The following is a 27417-nucleotide window of genomic DNA, read 5'->3' on the forward strand; positions in this document are numbered from 1 at the left end:
GGGAAGGCTTTCAGTCTCTCACCATTGGGTACTATGCTGGTTGTGGGTTTTTCATATATGCTCTTTATCATATTGAGGAAGTTTCCTTCAATTCCTACCTTTTGAAGTGTGTTCATCAAAAAGGAATGTTGGATTTTGTTGAATGCTTTTTCACCATCTGTTGAGATGATCATTTGATTTTTCTCTTTTGATTTGTTAATGTGTTGTAATACATTGATTTTCTTATGTTGAACCATCCTTGCATGCCTGGAATGAACCCCACTTGGTCATGGTGTATGGTTTTTTAAAATGTGTCTTTGGATTCGATCTGCAAGTATTTTGTTGAGAATTTTTGCATCTATATTCATTAGGGAGATTGGCCTGTAGGTTTCCTTTTTTGTAGCATCCTTGCCTGGTTTTGATATTAGATTCATGTTAGCTTCATAAAATATGTTAGGTAGTGTTCCATTTTCTTAGATGTTTTGAAAGACTTTAAGTAAGATTGATGTCAGTTCTTTTTGGAAAGTTTGGTAGAATTCCCCTGTGAAGCCATCTGGCCCTGGGCATTTATGTGTTGGAAGCTTTTTGATGACTGATTGGAGTTTGCTTGTGATTGGTTGGTTGAGGTCTTCTATTTCTTCTCTGGTCAGTCTAGGTTGTTCATATGTTTCCAGGAAACTGTCCATTTCCTCTACATTATCCAGTTTGTTGCCATACAGTTGTTCATAGTATCCTCTTATAATTTTTTTAATTTCTTCGGGATCTGCGGTAATGTCATCTTTCTCATTCATTATTTTGTTTATATGGGTCTTCTCTCTTTTTGATTTTGTCAGTCTGGCTAGGGGCTTGTCAACCTTGTTGATCTCAAAGAACGAACTTTGGGTGTTATTTATTCTCTCTATTGTTTTTTGTTCTCTGTTTCATTTATTTATGCTTTAATCCTTGTTATTTCTTCTACTTGGTTTAGGATTAATTTGCTGTTCATTTTCTAGCTTCTTCAGTTGCTCCATTAGTTCTTTGATTTTAGTTCTTTTTTCCTTTTTAATGTATGCATTTAGAGCTATAAATTTCCTCCTCAGTACTGCTTTTGCTGCATCCCATAGGTTTTGATATGTCATGTTCTGATTTTCATTCATATCTCTATGTATAGCAATTTCTCTTGCTATTTCTTCTTTAACCCATTGATTGTTTAGGAGCATGTTGTTTAGCCTCCAGGTATCTGTGAACTTTCTAAGTCTCTGATGGTTATTGACTTCTAATTGTATTCCATTTTGGTCAGAGAATGTGCTTTGAATAATTTCATTTTTTTTAATGCATTGAGGCTTGTTTTATGTCCCAGAATATGATCTATTCTGGAGAAAGTTCCATGAGCACTAGAGAAGAATGTGTATCCTGGTCATTTGGGATGTAATGTTCTATATATGTCTGTTAAATCCAATTCATTTGACAGATTGTTTAGGTTTTCAATTTCCTTATTGGTCTTCTGTCTGGTTGATCTATCTATAGGCGAGAGTGATGTGTTGAAGTCTCCCACAATTATTGTGGAAGCATCCATTGCTTCCTTTAGTTTTGCCAGTGTTTGTCTCATGTATTTTGTGGCACCTTGATTGGGTGCATAAACATTTATGATTGTTATTTCTTCTTGTTGAATTGCCCCTTTTATTAGTGTGTAGTGGCCTTCTTTGTCTCTCATAGCATCCTTGCATTTAAAGTCTATTTTATCTCCGATTAATATTGCTACTCCTGCTTTCTTTTGGCTGTAGCTTGCATGAAATATTTTTTCCATCCTTTCACTTTCAATGTCTTTGTGTCCCTGTGTCTAAGATGTGTCACTTGTATGCAACATATTGATAGTTCATTTTTTTTATCCATTCTGGCAGTACATATCTTTTAATTGGGGAGTTTAATCCATTTACATTCAATGTTATTAATGTGGAGGCATTTCTTGAATCAGCCATCCTATCCTTTGGTTTATGTTTTTCAGATATATTTTTTCCCTCTCTCTCTTAATGTCCTTTAATGTACCCATACTGAATTTCTTTAGTACTTAAGCTTTCTCCATATCTCTCTCTCCTTTGTTTCTCTGTCAGTAGGGCTCCCTTTAGTATATCAAGTAGGGCAGGTCTCTTGTTAGCAAATTCTCTCAGTGTTTGTCTGTGAAAAATTTAAGCTCTCCCTCAAATTTGAAGGAGAGCTTTGCTGGATAAGGAATTCTTGGTTAGAATTTTTTCTCTTTCAGAATTTTAAATATGTCATGCCACTGCCTTCTTCCCTCCATGGTGGCTGCTGAGTAGTCACTACTTAGTCTTATGCTGTGTCCTTTGTAAGTGGTGAATTGCTTTTCTCTTGCTGCTTTCAGAACTTGCTCCTTCTCTTCAGTATTTGACAATCTGATCAGAATATGTGTCAGAGTTGGTTTATTTGGATTTATGCTATTTGCAGTTCACTGGGCATTTATGATTTGTGTATTTATGGTGTTTAGAAGGTTTGGGAAGTTTTCCCCAACAATTTCTTTGGATACTCTTCCTAGACCTTTACCCTTCTCTTCCCCTTCTGGAACACCAATGAGTCTTATATTTGGATGTTTTTTATTATCTATCATATCCCTGAGGTCCATTTTGATTTTTTTGATTTTTTCCCCGTTCTTTCTTTTGTTCTTTCAATTTCCATTCTGTCATCCTCTAGGTCACTGATTCGCTGTTCAGCTCCCTCTAGTATTGTACTATGAGTATCCAGAATCCTTTTAATTTGGTCGACAGTTTCTTTTATTTCCATAAGATCATCTTTTTTTGTTTATTCTCGCAATTTCTTCTTTATGCGCTTCTAGGGTCTTCTTCATGTCCTTTATATCCTGTGCCATGTTTTCATTGTTTGTCTTTAGTTCTTTGATTAATTGCTCCAAGTACTGTGTCTCCTCTGATCTTTTGATTTGGTTGTTTGGGTTTGGGTTATCCATATCATCTGGTTTTTTCATATGCTTTAAAATTTTCTTTTTTTTTTTTTTTGGCCTCTTGGCATTTGCTTAACTTTATAGGTTTCTTTTAGGATAAGTAGACTGATTCAAACACTTATCTCCAATTTGTCAGATCTAGAGCTTTGTGGAGTACACTTTCTCTACCTAACCAGCAGGTGGCATCTGTGAGCCCTCTATTGCCCTCAAGCCAGTCCTCCCGAAATTTGTCTTTGTGGTGAATGGGGGTGTGAGTCTTGTGGGGTAGAATTGGTGCACCAAGTTTGGGTGTGTAGTTGGTGCTCCCCACCCTGAGTGTGGGGTGTGTGTCTGAACAGTTAGGGAGGGAGGGTGGCTTTAATAGTCAAATCTCCCAGGTGTTTCTGGAGATTTAAAGCTCTAGCAATAGTCTAATCCTTCAGTTCAGTCTCACCACAGTTTGTCTCTGCCACTGACCCCCAAGTCTCTGGTACTGGCATATGGTCCCTAGGACTTGCGAGTGGGTCCTTCTTCCAAGCCGTGCCCTCCTAGGTCCTCTGCTGAGGGAAGACTGTGCTGATGGGTTGTTTTTGTCTTTCTGCTTTAAGAATTCTCCCTTTGTTTTTTTGCATTTGATTAAAAAATTTAATTAGTGTCTTGGAGTAGGTCTATTTGGATCTATTCTGTTTGGAGTGCATTGTACTTCTTGGACCTGTAATTTGTTGTCTTTCATAAGAGTTGGGAAATTTTTGGTGATAATTTCTTCAGTTATGCTTTTTGCCCATTTTCCCTTTTTTTTCTCTTTCTGGGATACCCATCACATGTATGTTCATGCACTTCATGTTGCTTAATGCCCTGAGACCCTACTCAGAGTTTTTCTTTCTTTTCCCTGTTATTTTGTAAGATTTTAGATGTCTTTTCCTCTAGTTCACTAATTCTTTCTTCTACCTCTAGAAATCTGGTGTATGTCACCATTGTGTTTTTTATCTCTCCTGTTGTGAGTTTCAATCCCATATGTTCTGTAATTTTTTGCAAGTTTCCAAGTTCTTCTTTATAGTCACACAGTGTCTTCATTATATCCTTCATTTCTTTTGCCACTGTTTCAGTTTGCTAAAGCTGGCATTATTCAAAATACAAGAAATGGATTGGCTTTTCTATAGCTGTGCTGGTTTGGATATATTGTGTCCTCCAGAAAAGACATGTTCTTTGAGCAGTTATGTGGGTCCAGACTTATTAGCCTTCTGATTGACTGTTTCCATGGAGATATGACCCACTCAACTGTGGGTGGGAACTCTGATTAAATTATTTCCATGGAGGTGTGGACACCATGCATTCAAGGTGGGTCATGATTTGTTCACTGGAGTATTTAGGAGAGCTAAGAGCTGACACAGATGCTGACACTTAGAGATGTTTGGAGATGTTTGGAGATGCTAGCCCTGAGTTTGCGCTGGAGAAGCTGTAAGAGGACCCCCAGGTGCTTAGAGAGAAATGACCTTGAACAAACAAGAATGCACAGGAGCTGAGAGAGAGAAGCTGAGAGGACCTACAGATGTTTAGACACACAGGAGCTGTAGAAGCTAAGAGAGACAAGCACAGAGACATTTTGGAGAAAGCCATTTGGAAACCAGAACCCAGGAGCAAAGGAACAGCAGATGCCAGCCACTTACCTTCCCAGCTAACAGGTGTTCCGGATGCCATCAGCCTTTCTTCATAGAAGATAACCTCTTGTTGATGCCTTAGTTTGGACACTTTTATGGCCACAGAACTATAAATTTGTAACCAAATAACCCCTCTTTATAAAAGCCAGTCCATTTCTGTTATTTGGCATAACAACAGCAATAGCTAACAGAACAGATTTTGGTACCAGAGAAGTGGGGTGTTGCTGCTCAGTTTGCAAATACCAAACATGTTGGAATGGGTTTCTGAATGGATAAGGGGAAGATTCTGGAAAAATTGTGAGGAGCTTTATAGAAAATGCCTACATTGCTTTGAAGAGACTGTTGATAGAAATATGGACTCTAAAGATACTTCTGATGAGGCCTTACAGAGAAATGATGAATGTGTCATTGCAAACTGGAAGAAAGGCGATCCCTGCTTTAAAGTGGCAGAGAATTTGGCAAAATTGAGTCCTTGTGTTGGATGGAAGGCAGAATTTAAAAGCAGCAAGCTAGGACACTTAGCTGAAGTGATCTCCAAACTAACTGTGGAAAATGCAGCCTGGCTTCTCCTTGCAGCTTATAGTAAAATGCAAGAAGAAAGAGACACTAAGAACTGAACTCTTGTGTACAAAGAAACCAGAAACTGATGGTCTGGAAGACTCAGGGCTTCCAGAAAGTGAAACCACAGAGGCTACAACCCCACATGAGGATTTAACAAAACCTGGAACCAGCCAGCCATTTCAGTATGAGCCAGGATTGGAGATGGACTTATACAGAAAGGATTTATGGGAAATCCTACTCTCTGATGGTTTTGATTCCTGTAAGCTTCATGCCAAGTCAACAGAATTTTGGTGAGAGCTCTATAGATGGAGTCACTGCCAATCTGGACTTGAGTGGATGGAGAAGGGGCAAATTGAGTGAAGGATGACTTCAAAGGCAAAGCTATGGAAGCTAAGGTCTGGAGCCAAGAAACCTCAGACCAGTAGTGTGTAGCTGTTCATGAATGTGGAAAGGATGAGTTTGCCCTGGAGGCAGAGGGCAGGCCTTCCATCTTGATGCTCAGGAAGGGTGCTGCCACCCCAGGCCTCATAGAGGGTAGAGCACATTCTCTGGAGATTGGGGAGTGCCTGGCTACCACCCCACTGTTATGAAGGAGGTGAGCATGTGCCCCAGAGATGGAAGAGAGTCTGGTACCACTCCAATGCTTGGGGTGTATTCCAGTTTGCTAATCCTGCCATTATGCAAAATACCAGAAATGGATTGGCTTTTATAAAGCAGTTTTATTTGGTTAAAAATTTACAGTCTGAAGGCCATAAAGTGTCCAAGGTAAGGTATCAACAATCGGGTACCTTCACTGGAGAAAGGCCATTGGCATCCAGAAAACCTCTGTTAGCTTGGAAGGCATGTGGCTGGCATTTGCTTGCTCCCAGGTGGTGTTTCAGAATGGCATTCTCCAAAATGTTGCCCTTGGGGCATTTTGTCCTCTCTTAGGTGCAGCTGCTCTGAAATCCTTCTATATGTGAGTCCTTTTATAAGACTCCAGCAAACTAATCAAGGCCCATGCTGAATGAGCATGGTCACACCTCCATGGAAATTATCCAATCAAAGGTCTTGCACACAATTTATTGAGTCACATCTCCATGGAAACAATCAATAGGTTCCAACCTAATTAACACTAATACATCTGCACACACAAGATTGCATCAAAGAACATGGAGTTTTGGGGGACGTAATACATCCAAACTGGCACAGGGGGGTTGGAGCCAAAAAGAAGGTGGTCTCCCCAATGCATGTATATGTTGGAGCACCCACCCCAGCATTTGGAGAGAACAGGGATGCTGTGAAGGCCCTTGGAAAGGGTTGGACTATTGCTCTCTCAAGTCCCAAAAATAAAATGTCATACAACAAATGACCCTCAGACTTTGAAATCTAATGAAGTTTGCCCTACAGGTTTTAGGAAATTTCAGAAGTTTGACCCCTGTATTCCTTCCAATTTCTTCCTATGTCAGTGGGGACTTTTATCCTATGACTGTCCCTCCTTTGTATATTAGAAGCAAGTAACTTGTTCTGAGTTTCACAGGTCCACAGCCAGAGGAGAATGTTAAGACTTTGTATTATCTATATTGTGATGGAATTAATGTATTTTGCATATGAAAAGAACTTGTATTTTTAGGGGCCAGGGTGTGGAATATGGTGGTTTGAATCTATTATGTCCCACAGAAAAGCCATGTTCTTTGGTGCAGTCTTGTGGTTCCAGACTTACTAGTCCTGATTAGGATGTGACCTTTTGATTCAATATTTCCATGGAGATTGACTCACTGAACTATTTGTAAGAACTCTGATTAAATTATTTACATGGAAGTGTGGACCCCACCCATTCATGGTGGGTCTCGATTAGTTCACTGGAGTATTTAAGAAAGCTAAGAGCCAATACAGATGCCAACACTTAGAGATGTTTGGAGATGTTTTGAGATGCTAGGCCAGAGTTTGCTCCAGAGAAGCAAAAAGATGTCCCCCCAGATGCTTAAAGAGAAATGCCCTTGGAGAACAAGCAAGAATGTACAGGAGCTGAGAGAGAGAAGATAAGAGAGGACCACCAGATGCTTAGATACACAGGAGTTGAAGAAGCTAAGAGAGACAAGCCCAGAGACATTTTGCAGAAAGCCATTTTGAAAGAAAAACCCAGGAGCAGGGGATAAGCAGACACCAGCCACATGCCTTCCCAGCTAATAGAGGTGTTTCAGATGCCATCGGCCTTTCTTCAGTGAAGCTATACTTTGTTGATGCCTTAGTTTGGACATTTTTATGGCCACAGAACTGTAAATTTGTACCCTGAATAAATCCCCTTTGTAAAAGCCAATCCTTTTCGATATTTTGCATAACACAGCATTAGCAACCTGGAAAAAATGGATTTATTAGGTTACAATTTTACAGTTCTAAGGCCATAAAAGTGTCCAAACTAAGACAACAAAATGATACCTTCACTGAAGAAAGGCCGATGGTGTCCAGAACACCTCTGTCAGCTGGGAAGGCATGTGGCTGGTGTCTGCTCATCCTTTGCTCCCAGGTTCTGGTTTCAAAATGGCTTTCTCCAAAATGTCTCTGGGCTTCCATCTCTCTTAGCTTCTCTCTCTCAGCCTCTGTGCATCCTTGCTTGTTCTCCCAGGGCGTTTCACTCTCTAAGCATCTAAGGGTCCTCTCTTAACTTCCCCAGGGCAAACTCTGTGCTTCATCTTTTAGCTTAGCATGTCCAAATATTTTTTTGTCTGCATCTCTGTGTGTCTCTAAGCATCTGGGTCTGTGTGGGCTCTCAGCTCTCTTAAGTACTCCAGCAATGCAACTAAGGCCCACCTTGAATGGTATATAATTCCATGGAAATAATCTAATCAAAAGGTCTCAACCACAGTTGGGTTGGTCACATCTCTATGGAAACAACACAATCAAAAGTCCCACACACCATAAGTCTGCATCCACAAGACCGGGCCAAAAGAACATGGCTTTTCCTGGATCCATAGTAGTTTCAAACTGGCACATTCCACACCCTGATCCCCAGAAAGACATGTTCCTTCCAAATTCAAAATACATTCATTCCATCACAATAACACAAAAGCTTAAATCATTTCAGTAGCAATAGATAAGTACAAAGTCACTTACATGTGTGGTTTGTCCTAAGGCAAAATTCCCCTGTGGCTGAAACTTAGAACAAGTTATCTGCTTACAATATACAAAGGAAGGACAGTCATAGGATAAACATTCCCATTGCCGTAGGGAGAAATTGAAAGGAAAACAGGGGTGATAGGACCCAAACAGTTCCTACCACCCACAGGGCAAACTTCATTAGACTTCAAAGTCTGGGAGTCATTTATAGAATGATGTTTTATCCTCAGGGCTTGAGATAGCAACAATCCCACCCTTTCCAAAGGCTTATGCAGTGTATTTGCCCTCTCCAAATGCTGGGGTGATCTCTCCAACATATCCAAGTATTGGGGAGACCACCTTGTTCTTGGCCCCACCCTCCTCAAGCATCAGGCTGTCACCTGAACTCTGCAGCTCTGGCACAAATGCTCTCCCCTCTCCAAACAGTGGGGTGGTGGCCAGATTCTCACCAATCCCTGGAGAATGTGTTCCACCTTCTCTGAGGCCTAGTGCACCAACACTTTTCCTGAACAATGGAGCAGACAAGCTCCCCTCAATTCTCCAGACATCTGAGAACCCTTAGGCAGCAGCACTCTTAAATTCTGGGGCACTCTTATACTCACCATTTCCATGTGCTTGGGAAGGTCTGCTCTTCTGGCCCAAAGTTTCTTGACTCCAGACCTTAGCTCCATGGTTCTGCCCTTGAAGCCATCCTTCCCTCAACTTATCCCTCCTCCATCCTCTCTAGTCCAGACTGGCAGCGGTTCCATTTATACAGCTCTCACAAAAATTTGTTGGCTTGGCATGCAGCATACAGGGGTGAAAATCATCAGACAATAGGACTTTCCACAAATCCTTCCTGGATAACTCCATCTCCAATCCCAGCTTGAATTGAAATGGCTGGCTGGTTCCAGGTTTTGTTAAATCCTCATGTGGTTCTCTATCCTCTGGGGTCTCACTTTTTGGAAGCCTGTAATTTTCCAGACCATCAATTTCTGGTTTCTTTGTACTCAAGAGTTCAGTCTCAGCTTATGTCTTTCACATTTTACTATAAGCTGCAAGGAGAAGCCACGCTGTATTTTCCAGTTAGTTTGGAGATCTCTTCAGCTAAGTATCCTAGCTTGTTCCTTTCAAATTCTGCCTTCTATCTGACACCAGGACTCAATTTTGCCAAATTCTCTGCTGCTTTAAAACAAGGATTGCCTTTCTTCCAGTTTGCAGTGAGACACTCGTCATTTCTGTTTAAGTCTTCATCAGAAGTATCTTTAGAGTCCATGTTTCTACAAACAGTCTCTTCAAAGCAATCTAGGCCTTTTATGTCAAGTGACTCACAATTCTTCCAGAATCTTCCCCTTATCCATTTGAAAAACCATTGCCACATGTTTGCTATTTGCAAACTCATCAGCACCCCACTTCTCTGGTACCAAAATCTGTTCTGCTTTGCTAACACTTCCATTATGCAAAATACCAGAAATTGATTAGCTTTTATAAACAGATTTATTAGGTCACAATTTTACAGTTCTAAGGCTCTAAAAATGCCCAATCTAAGGCATCAGCAAGAGGATACCATCACTGAAGAAATGCCAGTGGTGACCAGAACACCTTTGTCAGCTGGGAATACAGGTGGCTGGTGTCTGCTGGTCTTTTGCTCCTGGGTTCTGGTTTCAAAATGGCTTTCTCCAAAATGTCTCTGGGCTTCTGTCTCTCTTAGCTTCTTTCTCACAGCCTCTGTGCATCCTTGCTTGTTCTTCCAGGGCATTTCTCTCTCTAAGTGTCTGGGAGTCCTCTCTTAAGTTGTCTGGGGCAAACTCTGGGCTTCATCTCTTAATTTAATATCTCCAAGCACCTTTCTGTCTGCATCTCCAAGCATCTCCTAGCATCTGGGTCTGTGTGAGCTTTCAGTTCTCTTATGGATTCCAGTGATATATCCAAGATCCACCCTGAATGGTGAGTTATTCAATGGAAATAGTCCAATCAAAAGGTCTCACCCCCAGTTGGGAGGGTCACATCTCCATGGAAACAGCCTAACCAAAAGTCCCACCCACAATAAATCCACATCCACAAGACTGGAGTAAAAGAACATGGACTTTCCTGGGGTACATAGCAGTTTCAAACCAGCACAGTCACATTTTCTTTCAACTCACTGAATAGATTTAGAATGTTTAGTTGAATATCCTTAATTAGGTTTTTGAACTCCTGTATCTCATCTGAAGTTTTAGTTTGTTTCTTTGATTGGACCATATCTTTGTGCATCCTAGTGTGAATGGTGATTTTTTGCTGGTTTCTAGGCATCTGATTTTCTTGATTAGTTGATTCTTGAAGTCATTTTCTCTCTCATCCTAGGGTTTTCTTCTTGATTGGCTTTGTGCTCTACCTATTCTTTCACTTTTTGTTCAGCGTATTCTAGACCTCCTGCATAGCCTCTGTTCAGCTGATCAGAAGTTTTTCAGCTCTTATTTTTCTGATTCTTTCCCAGCATATATAGAAGGATTTTTGAGAATGCCCTTTTTTGTGCAACTGTTTCACCCCCAGGAAAAACTTTTTCTTCCTTCTTCCTCAGGTAATGTTGATCTGCTATTTTTGTTTTGTTTTGTTTGCATCTATATGTTTTTAACAAACTCTTCATTACTTCTAGCAACTTTTACCTGGAGGGCTGATTCTGGGTGGAGTGTCCCCCCAGAGAGGACCTACCTCAGTCAGTTTTTCACCAGGAAGGACAGGTCCGGGATGGTGCTGGTTTGGATATATTATGTTCCCCAGAAAAACCATGTTCTTTAATACAATCTTGTGGAGGCAGACTTATTAGTCTTTTGATTAGGGTGGAAACTTTTGATTGAGGGTTTCCATGGAGATGTGACTCACCCAACTGTGGGTGAAACCTTTTGATTAGATCATTTCTGTGGAGGTGTGGCCCCACCCATTCAGGGTGGGTCTTGATTAGTTCACTGGAGTACTCAACAGAGTTCAAGGGCTGACACAGATACTAACACTAGGAGGTGCTTGGAGATACAGACAGAAGGACGTTTGGAGATGCTAAGATGAGAGATGCAGCCCAGGGTTTGCCCTGGAGAGGCTAAGAGAGGACTCCCAGATATGTAGAAAGAAATGCCCCAGGAGAACAAAGAAGAGAGCTGAGAGAAGCTAAGAGAGACAGAAGGCCAGAGACATTTTGGCAAAAGCTGTTTTGAAATGCAACTGTTCTGATGTGCTAATGCTGCCATTATGCAAAATACCAGAAATAGATTGGCTTTTATAAAGGGAGGTTATTTCATTACACAGTAAGTTTTAAGGCCATAAAGTGTCCAAGGTAAGGCATCAGCAATAGGTTACCTTCACTGGAGAAAGGCCATTGGCATCCAGAAAACCTTTGTTAGCTCAGAAGGCACATGGCTGGTGTCTGCTCCCAAGTTCTGATTTCAAAATGGCTTTCTCCCAGGACTTTCCTCTCTAGACTGCAGCAGTTATCCAAAATGTCACTCTTAGCTGCCCTCAGGTTGTGTTTCAAAATGGTATTTTCCAAAATGTCTCTGTGTCATCTTCTTGGGGCAAAAACTCTGGGCTAGTACCTCCAAAGCATCAGCAAACTCTGCTTTCAATGGCCGTCTTCAAAATGTCTCTGTAAGTCACAGCAGCAGGCTCCTTCTTTCTGAGCTCTTATATAGGGCTCTAGTAAATTAACCAAGGCCTGAATGGGTGGGGCCATGCCTCCATGGAAATTATCTAATCAGAGTTATTACCTACAGTTGAGTGGGTCATATCTCCATGGAAACAACCTAATCCAAAGGTTCCAACTTAATCATCACTAATAGGTCTACCCCCACAAGATTGCATTAAAGAATATGGCTTTTTCTGGGGGACATAATATATACAAACCACCACACATCCCAAGATGATGACAGCCACTTGCCTTCCCAGCTGAAAGAGGTGTTCAGACACAGATGACAGCCACTTGCCTTCCCAGCTGACAGAGGTGTTCTGGATGCCATCAGCGTGTTTTCAGTGGAGGCATCCTCTTATTGATGCCTTAGTTTGGACTCTTTTTATGGCCTTAGAACTGTAACTTTATAGCCTAATAAATCCCTTTTATAAAAGTTAGTCCATTTCTGGTATTTTGCATAATGACATATTTGGCAAACTAGAACAAGGACTCATGAAGGAAGTGTAATTCAGTATCAAAGTTCCTTGGGGGTGAGTCCAGCAGGGTGCCCATCTTTCCTGAAGCCTCCTGATTCTGTGCTCTTCCTTTCATGCCCAGCAGATGAAAATCTTCAGCCTACTGGTCCCCACAGGCCTAGGGTGGTACTCCACCATTAACTCTCAGCTGACCCTGTGCCGGCCAGTGGCATGGTTGAGACAGAGGCTGTGGGAGGAAAGCTGTTTGAAAGTGTTGCTGTTTTCCTAGCCCTTGGGGTCTGAGTTCTCTAAATAACAGCCACCACCTGTGCTGGACCTTGCCCCCTTTTCTTGGGGAGGAGCTGCTCCTCAGTCCCCTGTTCCCTGCAAACTGGAAAAGCCACAGTGACTCTCAAGCAGCCCCACTTCTACCCCTGCTGGAGGGTGTTTCAAGACAGAGGCTGGGCTCCACCCTTTTTAGGTTGAATCTGTTGCTGATATCTGAGCTCCTGGGTTCTAAATTTTCTGAATGACAGCTACCACATGCGTAGGGCCATGCCACTCCACTTTTCTTGGGGAAGATCCACACTTTAGGGAACTATCTCCTCCACCTGATTAGTTACTTTGTCTCTTAGTCAATCCTGCTTCCACCCGTTCCTGGGGCAGTGCTTAAAATGGAGACTGAGGGCTGCCTTCTTTAATGGGCTGCTTATAAAAAGAAGAAAGAAAAACAAGAAATGAGCTGTTCTCAGAGCTGGACCTCAATCCTTTGGGTTAATCTATCAAGAGCTGGAGTTGGTACCCTCCTCTAAAACTCCAAGCTCATCCAACTCCAGATGCCTCTGGTGTTTACATCTGCATTTACTGCTCCCTGCTGTGAGTGGGGCTGAAACAGAAGTTCTTTCTTGATTGCATTTTAAAAGTATCTGTGCTCAGAGCTGGTATTCAGAAGTCCAAATCCATTAATCAAATCCCCAGTTGATGCCTGGCTGAGTTCCCCTTCCTTGCTACTAGGAGAAAGGTCTTCTGTTTCCCACCAGGGAGTGACTCTGAGTCAGCCTGCCATGCCAGTACAGGAGTGGCACCAGCCTCCACAGCATGGAAGGATTTATTTATAGCATCTTTGCTGTGATTTACCAGTCTTTCCTCTTGTTCCTGGCTGGTGTATGATGTTTGTCTGGTCTCCCAAGTAACCCAAATAGTTGCTTCAGTTAGTTTCTGGCTATTGACTAGCTGCTTTGGAGAATGGACTAAACCCTACAACTCCGTATGCCATCATGTTAGCATCCCTGGGGTTTGTTTTTGCTGTGTTTTGAGCATTGTGGTTTTGTTGTTGTTGTTGTTCTTTAGTGACTTTTCCAAATTATTTTTAAAGACTGAATAATTTGTAATGTGTAGGCACTGAAGTCTCTGTTTTCAGCTAGTGATGTGACAGATATTTTCTTAAATTTCTGGATTCAAAAAAGTAAAAAGAAAAATGAAATGTAAAGCAAATAAGGAAAAATGCTTTAAAAGTCTTGCAGATTGGCTTTCATTTGGGGCATGCTTTCAATGCTTAACCAGGCTGTGTACAACTCTGCCTTAGTCTTCAATTCCTGTTTGTGAGAGACTCAGTGTCAGCCAGAGGTGAATGCCTATGCTTGTATCAGGTCTTTTTCGAGTATGTGTCTAGCCACGGGCATGTGCATGGCCTTCTAGTTTCCCCAGTATTATTGGTAGGATGTTTACAAAACCCTTATTCTTCCCTGTATCTCTTTCTCTTTTTTCTTAGGCTTTTTGTTCTGTCAGTTGCTTGCTCCATCTCTTTTCCCTTACTCCAATTGGTTGTGGCATGTATATGCCTTTAAATTCTTTTGACAAATGCTGCCCTGGAGGCTGCTTCTACATTGAAGATAGTTCCAAGGGAGGTGAAACAAAGACAAGCTCCTGAGTCAATCATTCAGGGTCCTGCCAGACAGGTGAAAATATACAACACAACCACAATTCTTTGAGAAAAAGAACCATAATGAACCCTATGACAACAGCAAATCATATCAGAAAAACCCCCAAGGCTGTCTCTGATCTGGGGATGGTAGGAGGGTAAAAATAGCACAGTACTCTCTTACTGAAATTTAGCATCTACTTTCTTCTTTAAACACTATCCTGCTTGTTGCAATTTTGTTCGTATTCAGGGTTCTGGCAATGTTGATTCTGACAGATTCTTGGAGTTCCTTTCTCCACCATTTTCTGTGATGACACTCTATTTTGTTTTAGTACTTATAGGTGCACATGTGGATACATATCCATATATATTCATTATAGGCTATCCTCCAAATAATATTGTACCTGGTTATATTCTGATATACATTGATTCATTCATTGGTTCTCTATATATTCTCAATGGAGGATGGAAAAAAATCAAGAAATCTTATCATTGGCAGCCAGTTAACTTCCCTCCTTCATTTGCATGCAGGGACTTTGTTGCTTTAATTATAGAAAAATCATCTATCTTGGCATGGATATGAATGAAGTATTCTAACAAATAAGCGAGATTAATAATAATCAGGATGTCCCATATATATATCTAAGAATAAACCACCCACCACACCCTGAACATGCTAACTTAATAACATGTTATGTTATTATATAATATCTATTATATATAATACAATATATTATATAATACATATAATATATAAAAATATATACTATATTATATATATAATATATATATTATATACTATAATATATAATAATATATATGATTTTTTTTGTCCCAGCACCCTCCTCTCAGCTCCTTTCCATCTCTAGGGAACTCTAGTCTGAGCTACCCTTTAGATAGTTCCCAGGCATCCAAGTTTCCCATGGAAGTAATGAAAGTAAGGAAATAATTCAATAAAACCTTGCCTATCACCTTCCCACTATTCATCCCCTCTTTCTTTATTACTAAAATCCTGATTTTTTTCTTTTTAGGTGACCACATGCCCAGGCTGAAATGCTTGGTTGTAGCAAGGAGTACCATATGACATAGTTTACACTAAAGAGATGCAGGTAGAAGTTCCTGGGGAGGGCACCCCTTCCATAATAAAAATACAAAGGCTCTTGAGGAAAAACCTTTTTGCAGGTAGTCTATCTTCTAGCTGTAACATGGGTAGTGAAACATGGATGTACAGTAGCCATCTTGTGATCATGAAGCAACAAGCGTGAGGGCAAAAGCTTATGTGCTACACATTACAAAGCAGAAAAATGAAAACACACTGGGTCCCAGGTAGCACCTCTGGGCCCCTGAACCAAGCCTGAAATGCCTAACCCAGACTTCCTGTTGCTTAAGATAGTTAAAGCTACTATTATTAGTCAGGTTTTCTATAACTTATAGTTGAATATATTCCTAACTGGTAGAGAACTTGATATCTGGAAATGGAGTCCCCAATTGACTAAATAGAGGAAGGAAGGCAGTTAAGTATGAGGGTTCAATATATGCAGTCTGGAACATTGGTGACCCTTGTTATGAAATGACAAAATGTTCTGTGCTCTGTTGTACCTTGGGATGCAGACAAAAGGGAAATATTGTTGTAGTGATAGAGTAAGTAGTAGGAAAGGTTTAGAGATTTAATTTGCCAAGGCTGTACACTAATTAGTTTAAGGAACAGGAATTGTCTCAAAGTTTTGGAGGCTAGAAATCCAAAATCAGGTTCTTAACAAGCCATGCTTTTTCTGCAGTACTCTGGTGCTGACTTGCTGTAATCCTTGGAGTTCCTTGGCTTGCGCATATGCCTCTATCCCATGGCATGGCAATCTGCTTCATTCTATGGCTCCTTTTTTTCCTCTTTAGGGTTTTCAGGACTACTGTTGACTTGGGCTTATCATACTGTGGCCATTTGGCATACCTAGCTGAAGCTTGCAAAGGAGTAACCTCCAGGACAGCCTCTTGACTCTATTTGAATTCTCTTAGCCACTGAAACCTTACTTGTTGACTTTTTCCCCCCTTTTGGTCAAAAAGGCATTCTCAACCACTCAATGCCAGGGTCAGGCTCATTCCCGGAATCCATGTCCCACGTTACCAGGGAGACTCATTCATCTGGGGGGTCCTGTCCCATGTCAGGGGGAGAGTGATGAATTTATTTGCAGAGTTAGGCTTAGAGAGAGAAAGTCCACATTTGAGCAACAAAAGAGGTTCTCTGGGTATATATATTATGTTATTATATACTAGTAACTGAAAATGATCCTTGTGTTACCAGTAAAAGTATTGGTAGTATTATTAGCACTGATAGCAGTAACTACAGTAATAATGGTAAAGTTAGTCATAATGATTCATAAAATTTTCCAAATGATCATGGATGGCAGATAAAGTAGTTCAAGCTTTCATGTGGATTTCCACATTTAATACAAAGAAAGATGTACCAAAGAAACATTTAATAAATCTAAAACCCACATTTGTCATGAGGATTAATTGAGGCAACAAGTAGAAAACACATTTTGGAACTGAAAAGCCACAGAAATGCAAAAGCAATCATAATATCACCACAACAATTTCTGTACTCACCAAATACCATTTAAATATAGAGGTCTAATTCCTAATTGCAGCCTACTTACCTAACTGCCATGAAATAGGTTCTTTAAGGAATTCTTAACATGAGTTAAAATATTTTATTTTCATACTTAAAGTTAACTAAATGTTAGTGTTTTAGGAAGACCCCATGGCAAAATTGGATGAGATGACATAATTCCTATCTAAAAATATGATATTTGTGCTCAGTTCTCTGAATGAAATGAACTCTTGAAAGATGAGAGAAGCAGATGCTAAGAGAGACAGCAGCCAAAAGTGAAGGTGCTCTTTAGTCTTACAGTATTTTGACTTAAAACAGTTAACATTGGGATTATGTGGCAAGACGTTTAATTTAAATTTTGTCATATAACCTATAGGTATAATCATCCAAGTAGAATCATCAGGCAAATAGTGAGAAGGGTAGAGAGAGGTAAGGTGATACAGCAAACAGGAAATATATATAAAAAATGTTTCAGTATTTTCCTTGTCCACAAGCAAAAGTCATCTGAACATACAATGAAAATAAAAGAACATAATAAAAATAGAAGTGAAATTATATACAATTGCTATGCATAACTTCATTGTATCCTTTCTAGACATCTTTGAAGAGGCAGCATAGTTTTACCAAAGAACAGAAAAGCAGGACTGTGTAACTTATTAGGTACTTATATCAGGGGATAAGCAAGAACTTAGACAGGGTTCTTAATTCAGATTTATTGATTGTTTCATTTATTCTCATATCCTATATCATGTGAAATTATAGAGCATTTTGTGAAACAGGATTGTTTTCTGTTTGAATGAGGTGATATGCATAAAATAATTTTGTGATCTAAAATGTGAAAAAGACACATAGTGATTACATTATCACTATGTTCATTTCCACACCCATCATCTCAATTTCATTAGTGAGGCAGTGGTCTCCTCTTCAGAAATTACTCACAAACACACAATGTGTTAGTCTTTGAAGTGCTCTTACTAGTGAAGAGTAACACCAACTCTTCCATCATCAATGTTTAGTGTCTTTGTGTTTCTGGTTTGTCTGGGGGTCCTGGAGGCTGTCAAGGCTCAAGTGTATGAACTAGATGCAAAGTTGTTTCTGTTGCTGACAACTGATGGTTCACTGTCCGGACAACATTGAATTAAGACTCACATGCAGTATCAACCTCATAGGACCTACCCAGATTAAACTCAGAAAATGAGAAAAATAAGAAGGAAATCATTTTACTTCTTCCTGCCTGAGTTACTTACCTAATATGATTATTAAATATTCTCATATTGTTCCTGTGGTGGCTTGGAGTTATGTATCCCAGAAAAACATGCTCTTAATTTTAGTCCATTCCTGTGGGTGTGAACCCATTGTGAATAGGAGATTTTGATGAGGTTACTTCAGTTAAAGTGTGACCCAACCAAATCAGGATGGGTCTTAATTCTGTTCCTGGAGGCCTTGTAGAGGAGGCCACACAGAGAGAAGCCACAGGGAGCAGCCAAAAGCTGGAATTCCATGGAACCCAGAGGAGGAAGGAGAAGACACCACCATCTGCATTGCCACTTGACAGAAAAGCCAAGAAATCCCAAAGATTGCTAGCCAGCCAGAAGACACTGACCCTGGGGAAGAAGCAAGACTTCTAGCCTCTGAAACCCTGAGCCAATACATTCCTGTTGTTAAGTCAACCCACTGTATGGTATTTTAACAGTGGAGAAACTAAAACAGTTGCTAATCAAGGAAATAGTAGTAGTAATCTGGTTTTTACTATTATTGCTACCAGTACTACTACAAAGATGAGGAAGAGGAGGAGGAGTTATATTTCAGAGTTGCTGAGTTATCAGGCTTGCAGTGTCTGCAGGGATGTTAGGTGGATGGTCTCATTTGATCCTCACACAAAAAACCTGTGTCACTATATCTTTTACTCACAGACACAGGTTTGTCATGAAGATTAATGGGTAGATATTTTTGCTACCTGAAAAGCAAATGAGACACAAGGTGATTATGTAATCACAATGCAATATTCCTTACCTAAGAAATAATTAATTTATGTCATGTTCATTTCCTATTCAAAATCTACATAACTAACAGGATATACATTTTCTTTTGCAGTTCTATCAGCAAAAATTCATTAACTGTTAAATTGCTTTTATTTAAACCAAGAATTCTCTAGTTATCTTCAGTTAGAAGATCTTCTTCACTTAGAAGACTGGGAAACCTTAGCGGGGCTGGCAGCAAAGCCAACCATTATGGGAGGGCATAGTTCTCAGAACTGAAGTGCCTCCTTGCAACTCACTGACGATGATGGTGTAGAATACAGCTGTATTTACTACAGCACTGCTCAAACCTAGAGCTATGTAAAATATAATAGCAACCATCAGATTGTTAAAACTAGGAGGAAAACCAGGAAAGGTATAAGAAATCAGTGCCTTCTCTGATGACTAGCAATAATCACTGAGCAAAGGCTATGGAAATAAGCATTCAGGCAAAACAAAAAAAAGTTAAAAATTCCTAGAAATATACGCATATTTGGCAAAAATCTATACAGCATAGTATTCCTGAAAAATACATATTCACACAATTGGAGGGACTGTCTGATGTCTTGAGCACATCAGGGTGAGCAAAACCTATATTGTAGCATTGTTGAGGTCCCTTAATTTCATAAACTGCCTGTCAATAGTTAACACCCTCAGGGTTATTTCAAATGACTCTGGGTAAAGTTTGTGGTAGTTAGAAGTTATATGTATCCCAGAAAGTGTCATATTCCTTTTTTTTTTAAAAAAATGTAATTTTAATGAGATAAATTCACACACCATATAATCCATCCAAAGTATAAAATCAGTGGTTCACAGTTTCATCATACAGTTGTGCATTCATTGCCAAAATCAATTTTAGAACATTTTCATTACTCCAAAATAAAGAAAAAAAATAAAAATAAAGTTAAAAAAACACCCAAAATATCCCATACCCCTTACCCCACCCCCATTATTTGTATATATTTTTGTCTTCATTACTCATCTGCCAATATACTGGATAAAGGGAGTGTAAGTCACAAGGTTTTAAAAATCACATGGTCACATGATAAAAGCTATATAGTATACAGTCTTCATCAAGAATCAAGTCTACTGGATTACAGTTCAACATTCAGGTATTTCCTTCTAGCTATTCTAGTACACTACAAGCTAAAATGGAATATCTATATAATGCATCAGAATAACTTCCAAAATGACCTCTTGACACCATTTGAAACCTCTCTTCCATGAAAACTTTATTTTGTGACATTTCTTTTCCCCCATTTGTCAGGAGGGCATTGTTGAGCCCATGATGCCAGGACCAGGCTCATCCCTGGGATTCATGTCCCATGTAGGGGAGAGGGAAGTGGGTTTACCTGCAGAGTTGGCTAAGAGAGAGAGGCCACATCTGAGCAACAAAAGGTTCTCTTGGGGAGACCCTTAGACAAAATTATAAATAGTCTTAGCATCTCCTTTGTAGGAATAAGTCATAAGGGCAAGTCCCAAGAATGAGGGCTTAGCTTATTAAATTCGTAGTTCCCAATGCTTGTGAGAATATCAGGAATTCCCCAGATGGGGAAATTTAATATTTCTACATTTTCCACAGTCCCTCAAGGGGACTTTACAAATACTTTTTTATTTTCTGCCTAAAGTGCTCTGAGGTGCATTGGGGTATCATATTAACCTGTACAGATTAACAAGATCTCATTCCCCACTCTAGGTTCCATGCAACCATGTTGTTTAAGTAAACTGATCATATAGATTAAATTAGATAGTGCACTACAGAGAATATAAATTTTGTAACAAATAAACATCCCTTAAATAACAGTTAAAAATCAGGAATAGATGTGGCTGTTCTAAGAGCTTACAATCTTGGAACCTTTACAATAAGCCTTATTGAACATTCTGTACTCCTGCATCATCAGTTGCCCAATCTCTGCCCATGTTCTATCCCCTGATAAACTATGCTCTCAAATTCAATTCTCAGCATTTGCTCATTACAGTTGGTCTATATTAGTGAGGCCTTACAATATTTATCCTTTTGTTTCTGGCTTGTTTCACTCAATATAATGTCCTCAAGTTTCTTTTATCTAGTTGCATGCCTCACAACTTCATTCTTTCTTGCAGCTGCTCAATATTCTGTTGTACGTATACACCACAGTTTGCCCTTTCATTCACCTGCTGATGTACCCTTAGGCCGCCTCCATCCATTGCAAATTGTGAATACTGCTATCATAAACACCAGTGTGCAAATGTCTATTCAGGTTCCTGCTTTCAGTTCTTCCAAGTATATACCACATAACTTACAGGTTGCAGGATCATAAGGCAACCCTATACTTAGCCTCCTGTGGAACCACCACACTGCCCTCCAGTGGGGCTGCTCTGCTCTACTTCCCTACTAACAGTGAATAGGTATTTATCTGTCTCCACATCTTCTCCAGCACTTGTATCTTTCTGTTTATTTTTTAAAGTTTTATTAACACATCATAAAATCCATCCCAAGTGAATAATCAATAGCTCCTGGTATAATCACATGGTTATGCAACCACAATCACAATCATTATGAGAACATTTCCGTTTCTTCCACAGAGAGAAGAATAGGAAAAAAAGAAATAAGAAGAATAAAGAATTAAAAAAAAAATTAAAAAAGGAGAAACAACAGAAACAACAAGAATCCCTTACCCCATCCTTATATCCACCTCTATTATCAATCAGCTTTGGTATATTGCCTTTGTTACAATTAAATGGAAGAATATTACAATGTTACTGTTAAGTATAGTTCCTGGTTTGCATTGATTGTATTTTTCCCATATACCATCCCATTTTCAACACCCTGCAATGTTGAAAATCACTTGTTCTCCCTCATGTAAAAACTGTATTTTATTTCTACATTTAATCACCATCATTGTCCATTCTAGGCCTTGCTGAGTCATACAGCCCCAGTTTTTGTCCTCTGTCTTTCCTTCTGGTGTCATACATGCCCCTAGCCTTCCTCTTTCAACCATACTCACACTCAGCTTTGTTCTTTATACCTCCAATATTGTGCTACCATCATATAGTATTGTGCTATCCATTTCCAGATGTTTATACTCACTCCTGTTGAAAATTCTGTACTCCTTCCACATCAAATGCCCAATCTCTACCCTTTTTCTACCTCCTTATAATCTGTGTTCTTAACTTTAACTCTCAGAGTTTGCTCATTATAGTTTATTCACATTAGTGAGACCATACAGTGTTTATCCTTTTGTTTCTGGCTACTTTTGCTCAACATAATATCCTAAAGGTTCATCCACATTGTTGCCTGTGTCAAGACTTTATTCTGTCATACAGCTGCATAATATCCCATCATATGTATATACCACAGTTTGTTTATCCAGTCCTCCATTGATGGGCATTTGGGCTGTTTCCATCTCTTGGCAATCAGGAATAATGTCACCATAAACATCAGTGTACAAATGTCTGTTCATGTCCTAGCCTTCAGTTCCTCCAGGTATATAACTAGTAATGGGATTGCTGGATCATACAGCAATTCTGTACTTAGCTTACTGAGGAACCTCTACACTGCCTTCTAGAGCAGCTACACCATTGTACATTTCCACCAACAGCGAATAAGTGTAACTCTTTCTCCATATCCTCTCCAACACTTGTAATTTTCTGTGTTTTGTTTTGTTTTTGTTTTTGATTTTGTCTTTTTTTTTTTTTATAATGGCCATTCTGGTAGGTGTGAGATGATATGTCATTGTGGTTTTGATTTGCATTTCCCTAATAGCTAGTGAAGTTGAGCAACTTTTCATATGCTTTTGAACAATTTGTATTTCCTCTTCAGGAAAGTATCTGTCCATGTCTTTTGCCCATTTTATAATTGAGTTGTTTGTGTTTTTGTTGTTGAGTTGTAGGATCTTTTTATATATTCTGGATATTAAACCCTTATCTGATACGCAGTTTCCAAATCTTGTCTCACATTGTGTAGGCTTCCTTTTTATTTTACTGACAAACTACTTTAATGCTCAAAAGTATTCAATTTTGAGGAGATCCCATTTATCTATTTCTTCTTTATTGCTGATGCTTTGGGTGTAAGGTTTAGGAAACCACCTCCTATCACAAGGTCTTTAAGAATTTTCTTATAAAAGTTTTATGGTCTTAGTTCTAATGTTTAGATCTCTGATCCATTTTTGAGTTACTTTTTGTATAAGGTGTGAGATAGAGGTCCTCTTTCATTCTTCTGGATATGGGTATCCAGTCCTCCAAGCACCATTTTTTGAAGAGGCTGCTCTCCCATTTGAGTCGACTTGACTGCCTTATCAAAGATCAATTGTTCATAGATGAATAGGTCTATTTATGAACACTCACCTATCTTTATGCTAGTACCATGCTGTTTTGACCACTGTAGCATTGTATTATGCTTTAGTCAGGTAGTGTGAGACCTCCCCCTTCATTTTTATTTCTCAAGAGATTTTTTAGCTATTTGGGGCACACTGTGCTTCCAAATAAATTTGATTATTGGTTTTTCTATTTTGGCAAAATAAGTTGTTAGGATTTTGATTGGTATTTCATTGAATCTATAAATCAATTTGAGTAGAATTGACATCTTAACTATACTTAGTCTTCCAATCCATAAGCGCAGCATGTCCTTCCATTTACTTAGGTCTTCCTTGATTTCTTTTAGCAATTTTTTGTAGTTTTCTGTGTATAAGTTCTTTTATGTCCTTGGTTAAATTTATTCCTAAATATTTAATTATTTTGGTTGCTATTGGAAATGGAATTTATCTCTTGATTTCCTCCTCAGTTTGCTCCTTACTTGTGTATGGATGCACTACTGCTTTTTGTGTGTTATCTTGTAGACTGCCACTTTGCTGTATTCATTGATTAGCTCTAATAGCTTTACTGTAGATTTTTCAGGATTTTCTACGTATTGGATCATGTCATCTGCAAACAGTGAAAGTTTTACATTTTCTTTTCCAAATTGGATGCATTTTGTTTCTTTTTCATGCCTGATTACTCTATCTAGAACTTCCAGCACAATGTTGAATCACAATGGTGACAGTGGGCATCCTTGTCTTGTTCCTGATCTTAGAGGGAAAGCTTTCAGTCTTTCCCCATTGAGGATGATGTTAGCTGTGGGTTTTTCATATATTCCCTTTATCATGTTGGGGAAGTTTCCTTCTATCCCTATTCTTTGAAGTGTTTTCATCATGAAAAGATGTTGAATTTTGTCTAATGCCTTTTCTGCATCAACTGAGATGATCATGTGGTTTTTTCACCTTTGATTTATTGATGTGGTGTATTGCATTAATTGATTTTCTTGCATTGAACCACACTTGCATAACTGGAATAAAATACATTTGGTCATGATGTATAATTTTTAATGTGCTGCTGTATTTGATTTGCAAGTATTTTGTTGAAGATTTTGCATCTATATTCATTAAAGAAATCTGTAATTTTCTTTTCTTGTAGTATCTTTGTCTTATTTTGGTATTAGCATGATGATGGCTTCATAGAATGAGTTAGGTAACTTTCCTTCCTCTTCAACTTTTTTGAAGAGTTTGAGCAGGATTGGTACTAATTCTTTCTTGAGTACTTTGTGGAATTCACATGTGAAGCCATCTGATCCTGGACTTTTCTGTTTGGGGAGGGTTTCTATCATTTTTAATGCATTTTTTATTTTGAACTTTAACATACATACATAACAGTGATAACTTTCAAAGTATGATTTAATGAGTAGCTGGAGAGCAAATTTCAAAGGATGTTATGGGTTATAGTTCCGCAAATTCAGTTCTTTCCATTATTGTAAAATATAACATATATACAGAAAGGTGTTACCTTTCAAAGTACAGCTCAACCAGCAATTATATAGGTAATTTTAAAAAATGTTATGGGTTACAGTTTCACAGTTTCAGTTCTTTCCTTATTGTGAAATATAACATATCTATCTATCTATCTATCTATCTATCTATCTATCTATATAAAGAAAGGTGATAACTTTCAAAGCACAATTCAATGAATAGCTATAGAGCAAATTTCAAAAAATGTTATAGGTTACAGTTCCACAATTTCAGTTATTTCCTTCTAGCTATTCTAATACCCTAGCATCTAAAATATATATATGTATATTTATATAAAGTTTCTGTATTCATAATACTTTGTTAAATCCTATCTTGTCTGTTGCTACCCCTTCCTCTCATTTAATCATTTTCTCGATCTTCAGGGGTGTCTAGGCAGTGACCATCCTAACTTGTTCATATTGAAAGGGGGTGTCAACATTATGGGGAAGGGGTCTGCATCTGATTGTTGCTCTTACAGAGACTGTTGCCTCTGGGTTTTAGGACTTGTTTGGCATAGGAACACTCTGGTGGATTTAAGTTTCTGAGAGAGAAAACTTAGCAAGTGAATCTTTATAGAATCTCAGATAGGGACCTGGGTATTTCAAGACTGCTGTTGGTGAGGGCATGGCATACTGTGGCTGTTTGGAATATCTAGCTTGAGCTTGCATAAGAGAAACCTCGAGGATAGCCTCTCAACTCAAGTTGAGATCTCTTAGCCACTGTAAACTTATTTTGTTACCTTTTTTCCCCCTTTTGTTCATATAGTCATTTTTAATCCCTTGATGCCAGGACCAGGCTCATTCCTGGGAGTTAAGTCCCAAGATGCCAGGGAGGTTCACTCCCCTGGGCATCATGACCCATGTGGGGGGGGGGGGGTAGTTAATGAATTTATTTGCCAAGTTGGACTTAGAGAAAGGCAAAATCTGAGTAACAGAAGAGGTTCTCCAGAGGTGCCTCTTAGGTATAATTATAGGTAGGCTTAGCCTCCCATTTACAGACATAAGTTACATAAGAGCAGGCCTCAAGATTGAGGGCATGAATTAAGTAAAGGGTTCCTAATTTCACATAACATATGGTCTGTCCCAAGATAAAAAATCAGTTTCTCACATTATTTTTACTTAGTTGTACAATCATCACCACTCTCAATTTTAAACAATTATTGTAAAATAAAGCATCCCAGAGCTCTTATCAGCCACTAATTATTCATCCCTAGTATTAGTAGTGCTGGTGAGATATTCCTATTAAATATGATCTATAATATGTAATAGGTAGTTTTTCCCATATACCACTCTGTTGTTAACTCTTTGTACCAGTGTCATACCTTATAAGTATATCATGCTAATACTCATTTATATTTGTAGTGTTACTCTGGGTTACATGCCTTTAAACAACCAGTTTTGATCATGTTTGCCTTCAATGCAGCACTGATACTTATAATCCCATTAACAAACCATCATCACCCCTGTCCATTCCCACACCATTAAGTTAACCCTCATTATCATGTCTGTACATATTGGATTATCATTCCCCCTTCACTAGCTTCTGTCTATCTCTAGGTCGCCTATATTCTATGTTATAAGGTACTGATTTTACATTTTCACAGAGTTCACATTAATGGTAACATACAATATTTCTCCTTCAGGGTCTGGCTTATTTCACTCAGCATTATGTCTTCCAGCTTCATCCATGTTGTCATGTGTTTCAAGACCTCATTCCTTCTTACTGCTACATAGTATTCCATTGTATGTGTATACCACATACTGTTTATCCACTCATCTGTTGAAGGGCACTTGGATTGTTTCCATCTCTTGGCAATTGTGAACAATGCCACTATGAACACAGGTGTGCAAATATCTGTTCATGTTACTGCTTTCAGATCTTCTGGGTATATACAGACAAGTGAATTTGCCGGATCATAGGGTAACTCAATATCTAGTTTTCTGAGGAATAGCCAAACTGTCTTCCACAGTGTCTGGACCATTATACATTCATACCAGCAATGAATAAGGGTTGCAATATCTCCATCCTCTCCAGCATTTATAGTTTCCTGTTTGTTTAATGGCAGCTATATTTATTTGTGTGAGATGATATCTCATTGTGGTCTTGATTTGCATTTACCAATAGCTAGTGAAGATGAACATTTCTTCATGTGTTTTTCTTAAATTTTTTATTGTGAACTTTAACATATGTACTTAACAGTGATAACTTTGAAAGTATGCTTTCACAAGTAGTTAGAGAGCAAATTTCAAAGAATGTCATGGGTCACAGTTCCACAACTTCAGTCATTTCCATTATTGTAAAATACAACGTACATACAGGAAAGTGTCATCTCTCAATGTACAGCTCAACAAGCAGTCATACAGGTATTTTCAAAAATTGTTATGGGATACTGTTCCTCAGTTTCAGTTCTTTCCTTATTATTCAATACAAGGTATATAAAGAAAGGTGAAGACCTTCAAGGCACAATTCAGTGAGCAGCTATAGAGCAAATGCCAAAGGATGCTAAAGGCTACAGTTCTACCATGTCATTTACTCCTTCCAGGCATTCCAACACCCCAGCATCCAAGTATATATATATATAATTATGTAAAGTTTCAGTATTCATAGACCTTTGTTAAATCTTATCTTGTTTGTTGCTACCCCTTCCTCTCACTTAATGTCTTTCTCTATATTCAGGGGTGTCTAGACAGTGAGCACACTAACTTGTTCATATAGAAAGGCGGTGTTGACATATAGGAAAGGGGGCCGCATCTGACTGTT

Source organism: Choloepus didactylus, chromosome X (assembly GCF_015220235.1).
Source record: "Choloepus didactylus isolate mChoDid1 chromosome X, mChoDid1.pri, whole genome shotgun sequence".
NCBI classification, from domain to species: Eukaryota; Metazoa; Chordata; class Mammalia; order Pilosa; family Megalonychidae; genus Choloepus; species Choloepus didactylus.